Raw genomic sequence first — 17,917 nt, forward strand, 5'->3', positions numbered from 1 at the left:
TATCTCCTTAATTAAGGGATAACTTCCTCAATCAACGGGATAACTATTGCATGACTTCACAAATACTTCATGTTTGAATTTCTCCAACTAATTAACTCAAGATGAATTAATTAATTATTTTTCAAATAGCTAGTGAGACTAAATTCAAATTTTAACTCTCAATTTTAATTCAAGGACTAATTAAAATTGGAATATATCCTGAAATGCTATCTATAGCAATTCTATTTTTAGCATTTCTATTTTTTCTATTTCCAGTAGAGTTGGAGTATATCCTAAAATGCTATTTATAACAATGTTATTTTTAGCATTTCTTGTTGCTATTTTCAACACTCCCTCTCAACAAGAAAGGAATTCAACTCGAACCCGATCCTGAACCTTTGGAATGTTCTGCATGCAACACTTCTCTCAAGTGTTGTTGCTCCAGCAACTCCAGAAAAAAAATAAAAAAAAATAATAATAATAATAAAATAAATAAATAAAATAAATAAAAAAATAAATAAAATATATATATATATATATATATATATATATATATATATATATATACAACCTGAATCAGTATGATGCATCTTTCATCAAAGTCTTTGACTGTTATTGCCTCTGTCGATTGAAAACTATACACCTCTGTGCTCTTCAGTATCTGACTGCTCTAGCCGAGCTATCACTTTGATCTCTGACTACATCAATCCCACTAATTCGTCCTGCTACATCCATGCTGCTGGTGGTCCTATCTCCCAGCATGCATCTGCACTGCACCTCCTCTCATCATGTTGCATCATGCTGCTCGCTGTTGCACTGCAACTCAGTTATTGAGAAGTAAGTAACTGATCTCCCAACTGACCTCCCTATTGGGCTAGAAACACCTCTGATGTTGAAGCTCCCTCTGCTGCTCCATCCGCATCTGTCTCTACCTACTCAGCTAGTCCTTCTACTCCTTGTCGGGTCTCCCGTAGCAAGGTCTAATCAAAGAGGCTAGGTACCTCAAGGATCCTGCCCCTATTTCAGCCTTCTTGGTACAATCACTTCACATCGCCCCAACTCACACCTAGAGGTATGACTGCATGTGATCCCTCTACCCACTTGGCTCGAAATTTCCCCCTACTTTAGGTCTCTGCATGAGTGGATGCCTCCACTCGATCTCCTCTTGGCTTCTTCAGATGTGGCTGCTCCACAACCTCCTGAAGTTGCTTCACCAATTGTGGCTCCTCCGCAATTGTCTGAGACTTCTTCTGGTGTTGCATGTTGAGAGGTAATGTACTCTCCCTCTCAACCACCAAGTCTCCAACATTTGCCTTGCTTCTCAAGGCTTTGTATGCATCTTGAACCTCAAGAGCATACAGGTTCTGTACCTGTGAACCGATCTGTTTCACCGACCCGTGGTGATGTGTCTAGGGAAAACCTTTCCCTTACTAAAGACAACATCGTAGCCTTTGTCCTCCATCATCGCGTCAATACCAAGTTTTTCTTCAGTCTAGGCACATACTTCACATCTGTCAAGGTGATAGAAGCTCCAAGCTCCCTTTGAAAAGCAGTCGTGCCCACTCTTGAAACACTATACTTTTCATCATTACCCATCTCTATGTGCATCTGGAGGTCTTTCTCCTCCAAGGTACTGAACAAACTCTTATCATCGGTCATGTGGAATGAGGCTCCACCGTCAATAAACCAACCACAAACCATCATCAATGAAACCATGCATGTGATGAGGGTAAAATCCAATTCGAACTAAGAGGCCAATGCCTCACCTTTAGATGCTTCCTTGGATCCCATATTGAATTTGTTCAATGGACAATCTATTTCATAATGGCCCACCTCATGATAATGAAAGCATCACACTTTCGATTTGTCAAACTTCTTCCCCCAATGGGAAGAACTCGACTTGGGATAAGAATCCTTCTCCTTCCCTTTCTTTGCCTTACTCGCTAAGGCGCAATTTTCTTCATCCTCCTAGGATGAAGAACCATCTCTGGTGCTTCTTCTTATCTCCTCCTGTATCAGATCCAACCAAAGTCGTTCCCAATCTAGCAGTTTCTCTCTTCCATTTACCAAGTCTTGGTAGCTATGCCAGCTCTTAGGAATACTGAGGAGAGCAGGACTCACCATGTCATCATCGGCTGTCATGATCCCTACACTTCCAAGCTCATCCCTGTAGGTGGTGAGCTTGTTCAAATATGTAGAGATCGTGTCTCCCTTTTCACACTTGATTTTCCAAAGATTGTCTTTCAATGCCAGCTTCCTCTGATCATTGTTGTTCTAATATAGATCCTTCAATGTTTTCCACATTGAAAATGGTGTCTCCTTCCCATGGAGACTCGAGACTATGTGGTCTCGAACTCCCTCCAGAAGGATTCTCCTCACTCTAGCCACACATTTCTTCCATTCCACCAATTCTTGGGCATTAGCTATTGCTAGCTTGGGGACTTCTTGATAAATGAAGTCCTTTAGACCATTGTCCTCTAATACCGCTTCCATGCGATCCTTCTAGGCTATATAATTCGAGCTGCCATCAAGGGCATACTCGAGTCTTAAACCATTGAATGCCATTAGTGAAATTGGAGATGTGATAAGAATTCAAATTCTATAATCAGGAACTTCAAACTTGGAACTTCTCCCTTCTTTGTATATTGTTCTTCACTTTGATCACCTTTGCTCTGATACCATGTAGAAATTCTACTCTCTACACATATTGTAGAGAAATTGTAGATTAAACTGATTGTGCAATGTACTAAAGAAAAATACTTAATCTACTTCTACAATCAAACTTGTGGAAGCTTAATCAATTTTGAGCAAGATCAACTAGAACATATGTAATAGAGAAGAAGAAATCAATCACACATGAACACAGAAGAATACTCTGGGGAAAGCCTCAGCCAAAAACTCGGCTATCTGTATTATCATACAAGTGGGAATATCTCAGGATTACACAAAGCTTTAGCTCACAAGCTATCCAGCTCTTAGTACAACCCCTCACTATTGCTCATAGATAGTCAAAGGCTTCTCACAAACCTTCTCCTCTACCCTCCAAGCCTCCTATTTCATTTCGCAATTTCTCCTGGGTCCTCAAGCTGCCACTTGTGTGTAATTACCTCACACACTGCTCGCTAACCTCTGAAATAACTGTGCAATCTTGAAGGAGATAATTCCTTCTGCATGGCTGAGTTTCCTTTATAGGAAAATTCCTCCAACTGGTAGTACATTGTCCCTTCCTTTAATCTCAACTGGGTCTTTGTCTAAACTGACATGCATGAGTTATTTATGAGAGAATATTTAGTTATCTGGAGAACACTAGTTGCATGCATGCATGCATTAACTGACTGAACTCACAATTAGTTCCTCTAACTGTTTGGGACTAATTTAACTGGACTTAACTCAGTTAACTGAGCTAACTAATTACAACTCAAATACAACTCATCCTTATCTCCTTAATTAAGGGATAACTTCCTCAATCAACGGGATAACTGTTGCATGTCTTCACAAAGACTTCATGTTTGAATTTCTCCAACTAATTAACTCAAGATGAGTTAATTAATTATTTTTCAAATAGCTAGTGAGACTAAATTCGAATTTTAATTCTCAATTTTAATTCAGGGACTAATTAAAATTGGAATATATCCTGAAATGCTATCTATAGCAATGCTATTTTTAGCATTTCTATTTTTTGCTATTTCCAATAGAGTTGGAGTATATCCTGGAATGCTATTTATAGCAATGTTATTTTTAGCATTTCTATTTTTAACATTTCTTGTTGCTATTTTCAATAGTCAAGGCACTTCAGCCTAAGCTGATGGTTATGTTAAGCCCTCGTTGTCCTGAGGTTAGTTCCACTTCCGATCAGAAAATTTTCGAAACACCCAACGCTCCTCATCACTCATTTGTATGCACTGAAGATCACTCCAACACACAGATTTCACTTCCTCCAGCAGAATCATGTGATCCCATCGCTTATGCACTGGAGGAATCATTCACAACAGGCACACTTACAAGCCGTAATTTGTCTCTTTTTCTCATGTTTTCTTGTCTATCATAGTCAAGAGAATGCATATGCATATCATTTGTATGCAGTGTGTCAAAGCACCATGGTAAGTCCACAGAGTGTTTGTCTTGTGCTTTCACTCTTTTCTTTTATGTGGATGTGTTTAAACTCGGAGTGTGTTGGTATTCATTGTTATATCTTTCATGTTTACTGGTTTGCTTGACTGCGCTTTTCGCAGACCATGCCTTCACCAACATGGGCTATCCAATGCACCGATGGATGCATTGGAAATATCACTTCATGTGAGTAGGCCCATGCACTGTTTAGAGTAGGAGTAGGAATAGTTTTTTCTTCTTTATTTTCTTTGCTTTTTCGTTTGAATGTTTGTTTTCTTCCTTACTTGGTTTGGTTTTCTTGCTTGCTTTCTTTGCTTACTTGTTTCGCTCTCACTTTAATTCTTCTTTTTACTTTGCTTGCTTGTACCCATAGGCTAGCCTCTCATGAAACCGTGTTTGGCTCTCGAGACAAGTTGGGAAAATCTACAAGGACTTGTACAACTATCAACATCTGGTTATCTGTTGTCCTCTCTCTTTATGAAAAACTTGTTGTCTTCAGTCAATCATGCCTTGATGGAAAATACGTTCTGTTCAAAATTAGTCTTGGTGAAAATAGAACGCTTGTGCTCTAACTAGTACCACCTACTCTAGTAAGTTGTTTTGGATTAACCCTTGTCAACTCACTCAATTAGAGTAAGCTGAGGGGGGAAACCTTAGCGAGTATGTTAGAAGTAGACATAACATACTTCTCTGAAGGAACAACCTATTTTTATCTCAATAAGTCGAGATCCCTCTTTTGCCTCTGTAATAAATAAGTGCTTATGCACAGTCCCTGAAAAAAATTGATAAAAAAATGAAAAATGAATAAGGTGAAAGAAGATAAAGGATTCTTGCATAGAGATGTGATGCAAGTAACTTTGCTGGGGTATTGACTAGGCTCACTGGAAGTGGATCGATTCTTACGTTCCTGCGTGACTCCGTTGGGGTACTGTCTATGCCTGTTGGCAAGGAAGCAACACTAGAGATTAAACTTAAACTCTGACAATTATTTCACTTATGCATCAATATACCCATCATCCCCAATTAAAATAACTAAGTTGACTTGGCTTGGAATGTGTGTTGACCGATCAAGAGAATGGTAGGGACTACATCTTTCACACAAGCTAGTGTAGAAGCCATCACGATCGAAGAATCGAGCAATACTTTCGGAAGGGTTAGACTTGCTTTTCACAAAACAAGGTCCATTCAGAGAGTTGGAGTTCTACTAGTGTGTCGCCAAGTGTTGTATCATCTACAACCACCCTCCAAAATTTTGGCTTGCATGAAAATTTTGGAGCCTATCTTGGATCCTGTGATCAATCATCCTTGGTCATTTATTGGTAAGCTGATGACTTCAAACTCCCCTCCTTGATCCTAAGAGTTGTCCACATTCTCATCTTTATGCAGCATGTGTCATTTTTGGGTATAGGGGTTGTTGTTTTTCATGTAAAGGGAATGTTGTTTTGCTTCAAGGGAATTGTGTGCGTATGAGCAGTCGTCATCACATAAACCTGTTTCATTCTCACTTCATGCACTCTTGTCACAAAGGTTGTTTAATCAAGACAAGTATGTCTTATGCATTCTAGATGGTCTATGTCATGTCACTAACTGTCCGTGTGCGATCACAGTAAAGTCCTATCAATGTTTACATATGTTTCACTGGTCTCACACTTATCCATTTTCCCGAGCAGCCTGGCCTCATCCAACTTCCTGGAACTGTGTGCTTTGCTTATACAACCTTCAAGCTTCCTCCCTTGCCTGCTAAAACCTTGCAATGCATAGAGACCCCAACCTCCCTTTCCTAATGAAACCCCACAACCCACGGAGACCCCAGCGAACACTGCTCTCCAAAAATGCACAGAGAACTCAGGCAACCATCACTGCTATCCAGAAATGCATAGAGCAGTCTGGATGCACCGCACTTAGAAATGTGGGACCCCCATCCTGCAGCAATGTCCTATGCCTTAAAATTGCATAGTGTTTTCCAAGTTTCCTTATCTGTCTTGCATGCAGAAATTGCACAGATGAGCTTCCCAAGGCCTCACTCTGGCAGTAGTCGCTATCCGCTGAAATTGCGCAGATCTACCTCTCAGTGACTATAGGAATGGGGAATGACAAAACCAGGTTTCTGCATCTAGAGGTCAATGTGATGGGCTTTCGTGGTTTCTAGGGCTTATTTTGGTCTTCATGAACCCTAACCCTTAAAATACAGATAATTGTAATAACTTGCAAGAACAAAATATAAACCTTCACGAAGGGATTTAAACATTCATAACATTAATTAATTAAGTTGATCTACTACTTTCGCGCATCAATTAAACATTCATTCATATAAATTCAGATAACAGAGCAAAAATATAGAAACTACATAAGTAAAGATAAATGCATAGATACACAAGTATGGCTTCAAAACAGTCTTTTATTGATATAATCTTTTCTGTTATAGATTCTTCTTCCCTGTGCACTCAGCTACAGGGACCGTCACACTTAGCCTGCGGACTTATCAAGTTCTCCATGCACTCAGTTGCAAGAGCCTTCCCCTTCGCCTAAGTACGGGAAACAGACTTTTCTGCTTTAGCTTACTTTCCCATACAATTATCTTCTATTCAAGTTACTTTCTAGACTCATTATGACTCCTTTATATATCTTTCTCTTTTACAATACCATGGTCCGCAGACCATGGGCGGGCCACAAAACTCCCTATCATCTAACAAACTAAGGGGCTAATGCCCCTTTTGACTCCTTTGACCTTCGCGCTCCACTCCCTTAGAGCGCGAAGACTTTACAAGTATACAAAAATTAATGAGAAACTTTGACCCCAGGGGACCCTATCCTAACAATAATAGAGAAGTAGCCCTTGGTCATGTCTGATGATCCTATTGAATAAAGAATGATTTTTTAGGTGTTGAAGTGTATAATACAAGTTGTAAAGAATTCAAATTTTATTAAATTTAATCACATCATATGGTTTCATATAGTTTAATTTAAGCCCCAAAGAGCCAAGGAATCAAGTTATGTTTGGGTCATCTTTTAGAGTCAGGAGAGTTGGACTCCTTTTGACTCCAAGCTTGACTATTCTTATTTTTGGGTGGAAATTCCACACACATAACTAAATTATTTCCATGAAATCAAATTCTTTAGAGACACATGCAACATTTTCTAGTTACATGGTCCAAATTCTATTATTTATCTCCTTTTCGAGTGATAAGTTCAAATACCACTAATATGTAGTTAATGATTGAAAAGTTTTGTCTATGCAAGCAAGTGAATTAAACATGTAACTACAAATGGGGTATGTATTCTTTCTTGTAGCCATTTGTTTGTTGTACATAAGGAAATATGTCTTTATCAATAAATCCCTTTAGTGAGTCTTAGTTTTCAACTCCTCATTTTAGTGGAATTACTAATAAGCAACTTATCTTGTGCCATTTTCTTGGTTGAGTAAAAATAATAAATAGAAGCTACTTAGCCTTGATCATGCTTTATGAGGAGTGATATGAAGCATATATCAAAGTATGATTTCCATCAAGTCACATTTACTTGGAGAGAAATTCCATTTATTGATTATTTAAGTGACCTCAAAACTAGCTAAAAGGGGGGTAGGAGAGTAAATGTGGTGGAGTGATTCCCTAACATCTGATATTAGCAATTAATGTTAAGTAATAATAGGGGGTGTAGACGAATGGATTTTTCGAAGTCTCATGACATGTAGAATATGAGTCTATGCAAAGGTATGATATGTAGATGTGGGTGTGGGATAGGACAAATGTAGAGAGCAAGTGTGTGGAACAAGGTGTGCACAGAGGTGGAGTGTTAAACAAAATAATGGCAGGGACAACATATGAAGGATAACCATTGATGTGTCTATTATTCACATTATATACATTTATAATACATTCTTATGACCCTTGGTTTCCATATACCAAGTGGTTTCTTAGACTACCTTTGACGATTTACATTCCACACCAACCCTTAGAGGATTACGTGTCCAACATTCCCCCCCTTAATCCAAAGGGGTATGTATGAGTCCAAGAAGAGAGATGTAATACAAAATGTGCAAAAATGCATGGCAACACTAGGCTGAATGTTCTCTCTAAAATGTTGGCCTAAGGGGGTGGTTTAAGGATGACCCCCAACATTGGAACGCTTAGTGTAGTTCCCAGAATTCTTCCAAACTTGGAAAGAAGTTGAAGTCTTTTGTTAGAGGAAGTTCCCCTAATGCTTTGAAGAGGGAGACCTTCAACCTATAAAAGGGAGGTATGCAACCTACAGTGGTTTAAGGGTGACCACCAACTCTGGAATGCTTAATGCAATTCGTGGAACGCTTCCACAACTAGCAAGAAGCTAAAGTCTTCTTCTAGAGGAAGTGTCTCCAATTCTTTGAAGAGGGATAAGATCAGCTTAAAAAGGGAGGTCTCACCCCGAATAGATGGTTTAAGGCTGACCACCAACCAATGGCATGCTCAGGGGAATCTATGTCTTTGGCTACAACTTTGAATCTCGTATGGCAGGTTGTGGCTCAAGGTCACTTGATATGGATTTGAAACTTGTAGATGACCATCATTTCTCCCCCTGTCAAATACAAGGTGAGAAGATTGCAACAACTCAATTGCAAGACTTTTCAATATTCGAGAACAAACCCTGTTGTATGAGTGAAATATCTTCTTGGTTATTGAAGCCCATTGCTAAGAAGCGATCCATCCAAGATGAATCTTTGTTCTCACGGCAGGCTTGTTTATTAAGCATCTGTTTGAAGAATGAGTGGTTTAATGATAGTTCTCACATGGATGAAGATCAAAACAATGATATTTCATATGGCCAACTCTATCACAATGTTGGAATTTAACAATCTTTTATGGTTGTTGTGGAAGAGGACCTTAACATGGAGCAACTAAAGGTGAACTATCATGAAGAAATCCAGCACTATGGAACTGTATGGGCTTTGAGTAATCTAGAATATGAAAGGACAACTCCTTGTCATATCCAAGAGTAGTTTTGTGCTTGTTATTGACAAGCTCTTCCCAAGGTCTGATAATTGGATTGGAAATTGCAGGCTGAATTTCTACTTCTACATGAAATTATGTTTCTTCATTAGGCACTGAATGTGAATCAACCTCATATTCTTATTGCTGATGGCAGTCTGTCTTAATCTCAAATAAAGGGTTGTTTTGAATGGAAACCAATTCATAATGACAAATCTTATGTTTTAATTCATCTCGCTGGAACTGAGATCCTAGCTGCAAAAATTCAATCTTGTCCTATGAAGTTTCTAGACATAATTTAATATCAAAAAGTGTGTACTTGCCGAATTTTAATGTATAATGATCAATGGAGTGTATCAAAGTTTTTAGGAACTCTAATACCTCAGTAATTTTGGCAATTTTCTTAAAACCTCAAGCTTATTAAACAAGGGGTGTCAACTTCTCAATGGTGCATATATTGAACACAATTCATTACATGTGATAGTGCCAATGTTGGCCAACAAACTAGTTCAGACTAGTGAAACATAACCTTCCTTTGATTCTTTCAAAGTTACCTTTTAACACTGAAGTGCACATTCCTCTTGTAAATTCCTTCACATCTCTTCTTAACAACTAGTGTCTAACATATCAATTATATTGGCATATAAAAAATGGCAGTAATATAAACAGTGCAGAGGAAAAATAGTGACACACATACAAAAATAAACATGTGTATATCACGCATTCTCACATATCAGATCACAGAATCCTCTAAAAATTTGACAGTTGCATTGTGTTTTCTCTGCTCACAACATTTCCACTCAACTATTAATTTAGTAAAAGGGAAAGACACATAGAATTTTAGCACAAACAACGAATTTATATTTGTATCTAGCTTCCCACAACAAAAAAAACCAAGCTCGAGTTAAGGGTTTGACAACATCCCACTAATTTGAGCCCTCAGTGAGAGAAATATGTTGTTAGTTTTCTTGGTTGTCCAAAGAAGATAATATCACCATACACACTATCATTTGTAGCAAGGCGGAAATTCAAAGCCAAGGAAAAGAACCAACGATTTTAACGCTCACTATATATCATAATATAGCCAGATTTGAAACTGAAAACTATGCAAGTGCTAAGTTTTAGATGATGCTAGCTCAATCAAATGAACCACTTGAATGAGATCTCACAAATATGTCACTATATATGAAGTTTGGAGAGGTTCCAATTGTTGTCGCTTGGCTTGGAAGATGTTTTCAATTGTGACATCTTCAACAAGGATTTTTTTTTGTTTATTTTGTTTTTCGTTCAACCCAAGCTCTTAAATCACTGCAGGAAAAACTCAATAGTCGAATTTATTGTCACAGAGCCATGTGCAAGCCCGGAAAACACTAAGCAGAACTTTGGACTGGAACAAGGAATCAAAGGTTAACTTCAGGAATTCATACCCTACTAACAATTAGCATGAAGTCCACTCGTATTGGTCTCTCAACTATCAAATAATGTTGCAGCGAGTCCCTCAACCACTAAAAAGAGATTTTGAGATGAATGAGAATGTGAATCGTTGCAGGCCTGTATTTCTCTTCTACTCAAGGTCATGCAAAACGGACCTTCGACTTACAGGCATTGATTGTGGAAAATCAAACCTCCCGTGATCTTGCACGTAGAGGCTTGAGTGACACGAGTGTAGACCAGCATATTGAAAGCCGTAAACAAATTTTGGAGATACATTCTAGAGCACAGATGCAATGGTTTCAAAAAAATACATTACATCATAAACATAATTAGATGGAAGACCGAATTTTATGGAGTTGTTCAGGATCTCGGCCGTGAGATAAAACAAAGGAAGGAGAGGTGTGGTAAGCAGAGAGTAGGAGAGTGGAGAGATTTTGAAAAACTCAACAAAATCGAACATTCATATGGCCTTCAATTCAACAGTGAGAAGCACAACCAGTCTCGTGTTTTGAGATAGTCAAGATCGACAAAAAAACACCAAACCCTGATTTGGACAGGCGGTTTGGAGAGCCACGAATGGCGATTACGCTGTTGTATGAACATTTCCAGCAAAAAAGGCACACAGAGGAGAGGCAACGGATTTTTGGCAGACATTAAATTAAATGGAGCATTACAAAAAATGGATAGAAACAGGATGCAATGCACAGACTGGGGAGAAGGCAGACGGGTCAGGTTTTAGACTAGAGGAGCGCCCAGGTGTAGCATAGTAACGTTATTTCTATAACCAACTAACCAAATAGAGAAATGATAGACAAATTTTGGAAAGAGAAGTTCCATGGTTGGTGGTCATCCTTAAACCATCCCCTTATGTCAACATTTCAGAGAGCACATTCAACCTAGTGCTGCCATGCATTTTTGCACATTTTGTATTACATCTCTCTTCTTGGACTCATACATACCCCTTTGGATTAAGGGAGAATGTTGGACACCTAATCCACCAAGGGTTAAGGTGGGGAAGTTGGACAGTAAAAGGGAGTCCAAGAGACGTTGGAAGATGAATCCAACAATCACAAGAATGTATTATAAATATACATCTATGTTAATAATAAAGGCAATTAACTATTATATCATTCATGTCTCTTCAGTTTCCATGTGCGTCTAACATGGAGTGTAGAGGAACAATGTGTTGAGAGACATGTGCATGAAGTCTCTCCACATAATGGGAAATCAGTTAAGTGTTGTATAAAAGGAAAGACTGTGTAGGGACATAAGTATAACTCTTCAATGAAATCTTTTTGCCACATAGGACTACACAATTTTTTGGGTCAATAGCCCTCTTAGCCCTCTTAACCAACCACAGGTATGAAGCCTACTCAACTTTCTCCTCCATAAGTTGCTCACTTTCCAACCACATTCCATAGGCTCTAGCATCCCTCAAGGGGTCTAAAGACTACTCAACCTTCTCTTCCACAAGTTCCTCTCCTTCCAATCACCTTCCATAGGCCCTCTCAACCCTCAAGGGGTTTGGTGTGCTCTTGGTTCTCTAATTGCTTAAAATATGGGTTGATATGGATGTTTGTTGGTTACTATTATGGTCATACGTTTTCACTTTTATGTTGTGAGCCTTAAAAAAAACTTCATTTTGGTTTATTAACACACATTACACATCTCATCCGTAAAGAGTTGTAAAATATCACTAAATTGCCTGGTAAAATATTTATATGATTTAGGGTTGATTTTTCTCTAATTGCTTAAAATATGGGTTGATATGGATGTTTGTTGGTTACTATTATGGTCATACGTTTTCACTTTTATGTTGCGAGCCTTTAAAAAAACTTCATTTTGGTTTATTAACACACATTACACATCTCATCCGTAAAGAGTTGTAAAATATCACTAAATTGCCTGGTAAAATATTTATATGATTTAGGGTTGATTTTTCTCTAAAACTAAGCATATATATAACACCAAATATTTTTCCTTTGGGATTATGATAATAGTTCAAAATATTTCTCCTTTTACTCTTTTTCTTTCTCAAAATATGTTAATTCAAGATTTGTTAAAATCCACCATCATTTCAACTAAAATTATAAATTATAATTGAATATATAAATTTAGTAGCTTTGAAAACCCCTCTTGCACTCAAATTATATAATCCATAGATTGGATATGAAATTTTATTAAACAAAGAAAACTTATTTCTAGTTTCAATGAAATGTCTAGTTTAACTTCTTGTCATTTTGGTCAGATTAAAAATGGACAATTCATTAAGCTATATCCCTTAACAAATATGCAAAACTAATAAAATTTAAGTTAATTACATTAAATGTAACAAGGTTAAAGACATTAATGTCAGGTAAAGTTAATTACATGAAAGGAGGCCTTCCAGGGGATATCATTTCTTCAAATTGTGCTTCCCTACTTGTCGACATTTATGGAACCCACCTTCCAAGTCATTTTGTTGGTCCCACTTTGTATTCAATTCATGTTGCCAGCCTATAGCTCATTCACATGCCATGTCCATTGGAGGTCTATTGAGTGATTTTTTAATGAGTTCTTCAAGATCCACCTGCACTTGCTCTAGTATGAAAGGTTATTTTATATACTTCACATTTGAGGTCTTTTGCATTGTGGGATTAAAAAAGGAAAAAAAAACTTTTTTAACAATGATTTTCCTATTTCTTGTATTTCTCTTAGCTTATAAATGAGATTTTAAGAAACAAGGCATCTTGTTTCGTATTATTTCAAGTAATTGAGTGACCCTCTTAGATGGATCATGAGGGGACACTTAGAAAAAATGTATTGTAAGAGATTGGGGAAACACTGTCTAACAAGAGATTGGTCAATGTTAAGAAAGCTAATAAGTAATTCTTTTTTAGTTTCTATAAGTGAGGAATTGTGTGACATTTTATCGCTATGATCCTTACATACCATTATATATCAACATACTAAGAAATTAATCTCTAGTTGTATTTGTTGTTACGTCATTTGCGAGTAATGATATACTAAAGGAAAATACTTGCAAACATTGGGAAAAAGTAAATAGAAGGGTTATGTTGAGAAATTGATTTTTAGTTGTATTTGTTGTTGTCCCATTTGAGTTCAATTATTTTCTAGGAGAATGTACTTAGAAAGATTGGGGAAAACTAAGAAGAGGGGTTGCTCTTGCATCAAGGAGATAAGGAAAGAGTGACAATTTTGATTTAGAATGTGAGGAACCCCTCTAGCTGCAATGAACATGAGTTCATGAGGCATGAACAAAAGTGGTTGTAGGCATAGATATAATTGATTGAAAAGATATATAATTATCCAAAAGTATATTCTACTCACGGCTTACCTTAAATTACAACTAATGCAACCATGTAAATTAAATGGTTGGTAAATGACAATAGACATTGATCCATGACAAGCATCAAAACACTTACTTTACGATACATCTCACATTGCCAAATTATAACTTCTTCTTCTTCTTCTTCTTTTTTTTAGTGGGTCATGGAGAGCCCTAAAAATACACCCATTCACTATCAATCCAAAGCCCCATGGGACATTGCCAAATTATAACTTCATTTTAAGTTATTATTATTATTGATTATTAAAAGAGTTAATATATGAGTTAAAATATATACATTAAAAAGGAAAAACATGGAACAAGATTCTTAACTACGAGGAACAATAGAATTTTTTAACTTGTGAATAAGCTTTGTTAGAATCTCATGGGCTAATATCATGGCTTACAAATACTACATGCCAAAAATGCTATAACTCATCTCATATGATACTTGTTCATATGAATTTTTTAATCAATCAGTTTCATTAAAAGGGAAACAATTGCATAATTACTTTTGAGATTAATCTTAGATTTGTAACTATTACTAAGAATATTTTATAATATTCCATGAAAGTTAAATCCCTATGATCCTCCCCTTTGAATTCAATCTCGGTCCCCATCATGGTCCATCCCTCCCCATTTACCCTTGGTCATGCAACTTCCTCCCTTGTTGAAGGCTGCCCTTCAAACCTAGAATACTCCTCCACTATAAAAAAATCCCTTGTCATTACTAAGTCTGTATCTTACCCTTGTTCTAGGATGCCCACTCCTTTGTCATCCCTCAACAATAATTTAGTTTCCCCTATGTTAATAAGAGAGTTGTTAACCTTGTAGCTTCATGACCCGGATTATCCACAGTTTCTTGTTCATTCTGCCAACGTTTCAAACCCCAAAGGGGGTCCATCATCAGGACAAAACAGAAAGAATATGAATGAGAAATTATTATTGAGAGAAGAGAGCAAGCGACCTGGATATAAATAAACTAAGAACCCTAATTTTATATAATGGCCGACACATGATATAATTTTATTTTAATTTAATTTATATAAATCTTAATTGATTAATTCTTTTTATTAATTAAATTAGTTTATTTATTAATTTTATTATTATTTTATTAATTAATAAGACTTTATTAAATTTCATTAAAAAAAATTTCTCCTTTTAATTTTTAATTTAAAATTTTTAATCCAAATGAATTTTTGATTAAAATTATTATTTCTTTTAAAAAAAATTTAATTTTAAATTATTTAAAATTTTTTCATACTAATTGAATTTTTATTTTTAATCCTCCAGTATATAGACTTTTGGAAAAAGGGTTAAACTTCGCCTTTGTTCCGAGAAATATCCTAGTGGAGGAAATCATTTGTGATGTTGAATATGGGATTAAGGACTTACCTGATAGCATTAAATATGTTATTAGGAAATATTTCATGGTTGTCCTTATAAAATCCAAGCCTCCTTAGAGAAACATTAGCAAGTCAGAATTCGAAGCCCTTATGTCCTTGAACATGAACCCTGCCATTGCTATTTTCAAAGATGATAAAGGTGGGGTAGTCGTTATCTTAGATAAGGATGACTACCATAGAAAAACATTTGGATGACCCTCATAACAACGGTAGTTACAGGAAGCTTACTAAGAACCCTTTAAAGAAAATATCAAAAGTTTTTGCTTCATTTATTAAATCTAATAGAACCATTAATTCAATAAGCCTCAAGCTTATCAAGAGCAACTCTCTTACTCCTAGTATCTATAAGCTTCCCAAGATCCATAAATATGGAGTCCCCCTTAGACCCATTCTTAATACAATAGGTTGGTCGACTTACCTTCTAGCTAAACATTTAGCCTGGATGCTAAAGCCCCTTGTTGGCCTTATGTAATCCTTTTTTAAGGACTCTTCATCTTTTGTCAATTAGTTAAAGGTTTAAAGCTTAAGCATAATGATATTCGTGTGAACTTTGATGTGGTTTCTTTGTACACCAATATCCCCATTAAGGAGGCTATCGAGGGGATTAATAAAGTTATTGATACCAACGTAGCCAGGTTAGTCAAGATCTGCCTTACCTCTACCCTTTTAAACTTTGAAGGTGAATTTTATGAGAAACCCTGTGAAGTGGCCATGGGTTATCCGCTATCCCCTTTCGTTGCTAACTTGTTCACGGAATATTTTGAATCCAAGGCATTCACTTCATCCCAATTATGGACTAAATTGTACAAAAGGTTTGTAGATGATGCCTTAATCATCTGGCCTCACAGGCATGAAAAATTAGATCTATTTTTTTAGCATCTTAATAGTTAGTCTAGCTCCATCAAGTTTACTATGGAATTAAAATTCAATGGTAGACTTGTTTTCCCTGATGTGTTTGTGTCTAAGAAAGATGATGGTTTTTTTTCTCATCGTCTTTCGTAAGAAGACTCACATTGAGCAATATCTTCGTGCAAGTTCCCACCATTACCATGCCTAAAAACTTGGAGTTCTCAACACATTGGAAACTCGAGTTTTGAGGGTTTCGAATGAAAGTCACCTGGATGATGAGAAATCCCATCTTCTTGAAATATTCAAAAATAATGGTTACAATAAGCACCTAGGTCTCAAATCGTTCTTAAACACAAGCAATGGTCCGAAGATAATGAAAGAGGCTGGAGATTGGGTTACCAAAGTCCAACTTCCATTTATATAAGGAACCATCAACAAGATTGCTCAAATTCTTATGAAGCACAAGGTCCTTTCTACCCTTAGGACTTTGAACACTATTTGGAGTTCCCTTAGATCAATTAAGGACCCTGTGGACCCTAAATATTTGAAAGGTGTTTATGTAATCCCTTGTTCATGTGGGAATCCCTACATTAGAGAAACCAATCATTTCATAAGACAAAGGATTAAAGAGCATGCAACCGACATCAAACATTGTAGGAATTGCTTTTCAACTCTAGCCAAACATGCTGAAAAGACAAAACACCATATTTGTATAGAAGATTCTCAAGTCATTGCCAAGAATGATCATTTCGATCATCGAAAGTTCAAAGAAGCCATAGAAATTGACAAAAGATCTAGTTCTCTAAATAGGGATGATGGTTGGAATATTAGCACATGTTGGATCCTCGTCCTATCCTCCTAAGGGTCTTCATCCTTGATCCCCCTTTCTTTATTTTCAGTGGTCTGTTCCTTTCTTTTTACTTTAGTTTCATTTTAATTTTTAGGTTTATAATTTTTCCTTTTCTTTTATTCATAGTGATGGGCTTAACCCTTTTTTTCTTTCTTGATTTTAGAGCTTGATTTGATTTTATTTATATATGTCTTTTCTAATCATTTTGATAACGTTTTATTTTTTTATTCATATGTTTGTCTTTTTTTCCATTAATTATTCCTTCTTGTTCAACTCTTAGTGATATATTTAGGTATCTAGGTTAGAGTCTAATCCATAAGTATTTGCAAGCAAACTCATTTTTCTCAAGCCAGACTCCTGGCAGTGAGTTTGACTTGTCCTCAAGTCAAAATATCTCGTTCTTTTGAGCCGAGTTGATTTTGACTTACCAGTGTGCTTTAAACTCAACAAGTTTTTCTACTGGGCAACCATTTGTTATTCCTAAATGGTGGACATTATGTTGAGTTTGCTTCAAACTCAACAATTTTTTCTAATAGGCAACCATATATTATTCTTGAATGGTAGACAATATCTTGACTCACTATGCTTGTTAAACACCAACCACTCAAGTGACTTAGTCCTAAAAGAGGACAGTGCTGAGCTTCCCAAATATCTTCACATCTCCCAAGGCATCTGGTTTCAACATCTTAAGTATCCCATTTTGTGGCTAGTCAAGTTGTAACTGGGTACTTTGGTGAATCTCATAATCTAGCTCTTTAGTTTTGTAGTATATAAAGGGCCTATTAAATTAAGAGAGCTTCCATCGACAACTTTGTCTTGCACTGGGAGTAGACAAAGCAAATCCTAAATCTTTTATGTCACTTCAATTGCTTTGGGGGAAAATATTTTAGTCTTTACCCATAGCTCTTGCAACCAATATGAGAAAGAACCTTAAATAGAATATTGGATACTCGGAAGTTTGCCTGCGAGTCTGTATCCTTTATGTCAGTAACTAGAGATG

The sequence above is a fragment of the Pinus tabuliformis genome, chromosome 2_2 (assembly GCF_031772625.1).
Source record: "Pinus tabuliformis cultivar Carrire ecotype Pingquan chromosome 2_2, CPIR1, whole genome shotgun sequence".
NCBI classification, from domain to species: domain Eukaryota; kingdom Viridiplantae; phylum Streptophyta; class Pinopsida; order Pinales; family Pinaceae; genus Pinus; species Pinus tabuliformis.